Source organism: Canis aureus, chromosome X (genome assembly GCF_053574225.1).
Source record: "Canis aureus isolate CA01 chromosome X, VMU_Caureus_v.1.0, whole genome shotgun sequence".
NCBI classification, from domain to species: domain Eukaryota; kingdom Metazoa; phylum Chordata; class Mammalia; order Carnivora; family Canidae; genus Canis; species Canis aureus.
The window spans coordinates 104,269,969-104,276,298 of record NC_135649.1 but is presented as its reverse complement, the minus strand read 5'-3'; positions in this window follow the sequence as shown (position 1 = coordinate 104,276,298).

Below are 6,330 nucleotides of genomic sequence, written 5' to 3'. Positions count from 1 at the left end.
ACTGGCCATACATAAATTAAGAAGCCCTCATGCTACCATCCTTTCCTAAAATTTGCTATTGACCAATTATATGATGAGTGTCCTAACTCTCAATTCTTTCTTAAATTTGCCCCAACACCTTTAATAATTCCCAGATTAAATCTGGTTTTCTGTTGCCAAGTGTTATTTCATGCTGCTGACTTAGAAGGTCCTGAAGCATTAGTACAGCTATTTGTCTTTGGGGGCAGGTTTTATTCACAATGACATTGCATATTTATGCTGTGAGCCAGGGCTCAGTTATCACAAAAGATTTACCCATTGGTCAATAATTCATGTGGACTCACTTGAGGACATTCCTCCCTACTGGGGTGGGAAGAAGAGGATTGTATGGTAGTAGGTTTGAGGAAAGGGTTCAGATGCAGTGATGTTGATGTCTAGAAGTAATTCTACATAGAACAGTACTCAAACATGGCTAATTCTCCTTCCAAGTTTTTGGTTTAATTAGTGCTGTCTAGTTGAGATATACATGTAGATATCTCTGTTTTTATTGTTTGATAATTAATTAATTAATTATTTTTCATGGCCTTCTTAAGAAAATAGATTTTTCTCTCTGGAAGTCACCAGAGTGGCAGGGATTAGAAATCAAAGCATTCAAGGACAAAGCTTCTAGACTCAGTGTTTCTCACTCTATTCCCCAGGATTAAACCTCACAGGGTATAATGGGTTGGCTGGGATGGGGCGGAGGGGAGGGCATATCTACATAGATGGCACATATCTAAATTGCTGTTGTTTTTTCTGGAATCTCGCAGTATTTATTCGTTAAAAAATTAAAATGCAAGTGGGGAGAGAAGAGAATTGAACATTTTTATTCATTAATTCCTTTCAAGGTTATGTCCCTCCCCCAATTTAATTGATCTAGAAAACCACCTTGTGTTATAATTGTTTCACCTGAAGGGGTTTTGTTCTTAGTGTTGTGAGTACTGACTCGATTTCCTTAGAACACACAGAGATAGTTTCTTAGGGACAGACCAACTTTACTTAAACTCACAAGGACACATTCTAATTAAAATAAACACCTACTAACTGATAGTGGAGATCATCATTTTCCAAACACTGGAATGCTCTCATCTTTTTTTTTTAATTTTATCTATTTTATTTTTTTTAAAGATTTTATTTATTTATTTATTTATTTGAGAGAGAAAGAGCTTGAGTGGGGGTGGGGAGAGAGAGAAGCAGGCTCCCCACTGAGTGGGGAGCCTGACGTGGGGTTCAATCCCAGGACCCTGGGATCATGACCTGAGCTGAAGGCAGCCCTTAACCAACTGAGTCACCCAGGCACCCCAATGCTCTCATCTTCTGTTTAGCATTTTTCTGTCCCAGTATTTAAGTATCTGAAATACTAACTAGGAGATTGCTTGGTAATTCTGGAATGAGAATAAAGCAAAGAAACAGAATACCGTGTCAGCTGGAGATATTAGTTACAAGCAACAGAAACAGACTTTGGCTGATTTGAGAAAAAAGGAGGTTTAGAGAAGAAAAGGATGGGGAAATGGAGGAGGGAGGGGGAGGATGTTATGAGAGGATCTCAGAGATGCACAGAATCACTAGGAAGCCAGGAGGGGCAAGGTGAAGGGGGTCGGCACATAGTGGGGTTCTGAAGCTGAAGTCACTGGTAAAAATCACACCTCCGCATTGCTGCCCAGCAGGAAGTGAGAAGCTGCTACCACTGGCTGGAAGAATGTTTCCGTTTTTTGTGACACTAGTTCCAAATTCAAAATCCTTCGTGGAAATGGCCAAGCTTAAGACTGTTCATGTGGTTGCTGGCAGAGTTACTGGGACAAAAGCATTTTCAGCTTCTAACGTGGTAGGTGGATCTGCCTCCCCACAAACTCAAAATGTGAGAAATATCCCATACGTGTCTGATACTGGGCAGCCAAAATAATGTCAAATATCTGTCATGAATTATTTAAGTAGTAATTTGTCCCCAGTAACAAGAAAACCCAAGCCATGTATGTATTTGTCTGTATCTATTTAAGGACCATAACTAAGTAGTGAGTAGTTTGCCTTTATCCTCAGTGTCTCTCTCCCTTGGGCAATGTTAGATCCTTTTCATTTTCTTTCTCTGATCCCTGATTTGCTGGGTGTCGTACATTCTTGCTTTAGAAGTGAGGTGAGTTTATAATTAAACCAAAGTATTTCTCCCTTTGTGCACTGATTCAATTAGTCCCAACCCCAGAATCATTGTCTTTAAGTAAAGTATTCAACAAACACCGTAAGGCTGCCATGGCACAGGAACACCTCACAGGCAGAGTCATCAGATGCCACCCAGAGAGGTGTGCTTTATCCAAGAGCAATGGTACACAAAATGTTCCAGGAAAGGGGCCTGCTCCGCTGCTGCTATACCTTTTAAATAATTTTTTTAAAGATTTATTTATTTAATTGAGAGAGAGAGAGAGAGAGAGAGAGCACAGAGTATGGCGGGCAGGGGGGTGGGCAGAGGGAGAGGGAGAAAGAGCATCCCAAGCAGATTTCCTGCTGAGCGCAGAGTCAGGCATGGGGCTGACTTCATGACCCTGAGATCACAACCCGAGCCTAAATCAAGAGTTGGGCACTCAACTGACTGAGCACCCCCCATGCCTTTTAATAAGCAAGTAAGTCAAGAGAGGGGCTTTGCAACTTATGTGCCTGGGAAAATGATTTGAGCTTGGGCACCAGCAGCTAGATGACCAGGGGAGTTGCATATCTACTCATATCACCTGGAATCCTTTGAGACGTCAAAGGCACACACAGCACCTCTCATTTCCTTGCCTATTTTCAGCTGGTATATTTTCTTCTCTCCATAGCTGCACATAAACATTATCTAGTTTTTTTTTTAATTTTTATTTATTTATGATAGTCACAGCAGAGAGAGAGGCAGAGACATAGGCAGAGGGAGAAGCAGGCTCCATGCACCGGGAGCCCGACGTGGGACTCGATCCCAGGTCTCCAGGACCACGCCCTGGGCCAAAGGCAGGCGCCAAACCGCTGCGCCACCCAGGGATCCCCATTATCTAGTTTTGCTCAGAAACTCCCCATGGTCACAAAGCCGATTTCGTTAATAAATCCAAAAATAACCAGGTTCATGCTAGCAAACTCACACTGCTCATGGAACCAGAGTCCTGATTTATTGATTGTGATGAGAAATATACCTGGCAAACATGCCAGAATAGTATTTGGCTAGCTAGTTGTCTTCCCCTCTAGGAAAAAAAAAAGTCTAATTTATAAAAGAAAGGTCGCTTGGAGAGTAGACAAATAGATTGGGCTGGTATGGTGGTTTCACAGATATTAGGGACCAAGGCTCTTACCATTCTTTTCTACCATCTCCATGTGTGGTTTTCATCTTCAGGGTTATCTCATAATGCAGGATGGCTGTTGGAGCTTCTACCATCACAACTGTGTTGCAGGAAGAAAGAGAGAAAAGGCAAAGGGGTAAAAAAAAGAGGGTCCCCTTCCAGGTGTATCCAATTTCACTAAGCAGCCTTTCTGTAAGTCTCTACTGCTTAACTCTTGTGTGCCAGCAATTAGACATTTAGCTAAACCATGGTGCAAAGGAGGCTGGGAAACTCAGTCTTTTCCTTGATGTGCCCAGCTAAAAGTCCACATTCCATTACAAGAAGAAAGGGGAGAACGAATGTAGCAGTAGGAATAAAGCAATTCCTTGACATACCTACCTTGTATAGTTATTAGGAAGATCAATGTAATGGTAAAGCTTACTATAAAAATACAATAAGAATAATAGCTATTTGTTGAATGCTTTTGAGGTGTTGGCATACTAATGTATGTGTATTATTTCAATTAAATTTCATAATTGCTCCTGAGGTAAGTATAGTCTAAGAATCAAACCCTAAATCTGACTCTACCTGATGTTATAATGCCTCCTGGCATAATATAAAAGAGAACAAGTTGTAAGCAAAAAGAATCTATGATGCTATCATCTGGAGAAGATATACTTCATTTAACATAGGATTGCTATTTGATATATAGTCACAATTAAATGTGTGTGTTCCCTCTGCTCTTTTCACTTTGTAAAATGTCATAACACTTTCCATGTTTTGAGTTTTCCCAATTATTTTATCCTTTTGATGTCACATCATTAAACTTCTTCTCTGATGTGGATATTTAGGTCTGAATTTTTTACTGATGGAAAATGGTAGCCATTGACATCTTTGCATTTACTCTGTTTCTTGTGAGTTACTTCCTATTAATTTTTACCTGCAGAAATCATGGTTTGAAAGATAAAAGCATGCTATGGTACTTGCCACATCTTGCAATATTATTTTCCAAAAGGATGTACCTATTTTACACTGCCACTGGCAGAAAAATAAGCAGTTCCTCAACAACAGTTTACCAGCAATGGATAGAGTTTATATGGAGAGATATAGATAAAAAGATAGAAATGGTGGGAAATAGGATCTCAAGTTAGTTTTGTTTTTCTTTGTTTTTAGTAATAACGATAAATTAAAAAAAAACTTTTCAATTTGGAAACCCACTGCAAAAACCAGTCCTGTGTTGTACAGGAGAGAGCAAGTTTAAGACAAATCGTGATTTTTTTTGTATTATTAGATAACAGAGGTAGATTTACAATGAAGTTAATGAAACAAGCTTTGAGGCCTCTTACTTGCTTATGGGCCACTTCTGAGGCCCTGGAAGATGCCCTAGCCATGGCCTCTTGTTTTTGTGAAAATTCGCAAAAGTTAGATTTTTTTAAACCACAATCTGTTATGGCTACTTGATGGTTTGCAGTAAACTCTGTCTCAAAAGAAGGGGGGGGGGCCTGATTTTTTATCTGTAACATTTTCCCATTTCCATGGTGTAAATACCCACTCCATGGCTGATTTCAAGCTACCAATAGCTTAACAAGTAGATTATGAAATTCCTGAATATGTAACAATTAGCTCTTGAGAATCACCACCTGTCCCTTTGATATACTTCCCTTCCTGCCTGGTGGTGGTGGTGGAAGTTGAGTTGGTGTTTCATTGCATTTAGACTTAGTAGCATCTATGTCGGTTGAAAGCACTCATTGTATTTAAAGATATTGATAGACCTCCTGGTGTAGGAATAGCTTCCAGGAGTATTCCTACCCCACTGTGCTCATTTGGAGTTTTGACCTGAATGTGCAGGGCCAGAAGTGATAAAATATGAAAGTGTCCTACGGGTCCTGGCTCCTGGAAGTATGTGGGTCATGAAAGAGAAACAAGATCTGAAATACTTAGAGTTCTAAGGTGGCATGTGGAAAATTATCAGACATGTGAAGTTGTAAAGGAAAGATTTGGTTCATAAATATGTGCCTACCCAAAACAGTTCTCTCCTGTTAGGAATAAACTTGATAATATCAAAGTTGCAACAATTTCTCTAAAGAGAAAGTATAGGCATAGACGTGTGCTTTAAACAGTGAGTGGATCTAAGTGCGAGTCACTATGTATTTGTCATGTATCACAACATATGGATCATATCTTAACATGATATTGTGTTATAGAGCTGAAAGAAAAATTTCTAAACAATCAGAAATTAAGAAACAAACATCGATCAACCACGCTGGAAGGCAGACTGATTTTTTTTTACCCTTTTTAGAGAAAATGATATTATAAAATTGTCACATGAGGAAGAGATCAACAAGTATGTTGGCAAAAATGTAGGAAAAGATATTACAGGTGTGTGGAAGGCACATGTATAAAAATGTTATACCTAAAAAAGAAAATGGGACACATACATTATGTGCATTGTACCGTATACAAGAACCTAATGCCTTTTTTGTCTTTCATCACACTGACATTTTGCAAGAACCCCAGATATTTTGTAGACCGTCCTATGCTTTGAATACATCTGATTGTTTCTTCATGGTTAGATTCAGGTTAAGCATTTTTTGTAAGAAGGTTATATGGGTGATGTCGTTCCCTTTTCCAAGTGCAACACGTCAGGAGGCATATGATTGCCCCATGTGCTTTTTTTGGTCATTTGGGTATGACAGTGCTTTATATATATACATATATATATTTATAGTACACATATCCATAAATCACACAGCGACTGTGTTCACACGCTAAGAAGCAAAGTTATCAGGCAAGACTCAGAGCGCGCAGCAGGAGGCAGTCGCTTTCCCAAGGCTCTGGGGAAACGGTCCAACCACGCCCATCCTACTACCCGCCCGCGTCTTTTTTCTCAGAGAATGAACTCTCAGAACCAGAAAGCCCCTATCCCAACGTGCCCAAGTCTTTTCCCATCAGCGTGGGTGCGCCTGCGCAGCGAGCTTCCCCGCGGCTCCTTTCCAGCGCCCGGCCGCTTCTTTTTGCTGCTCTCCTCGGCCTCCCCTCC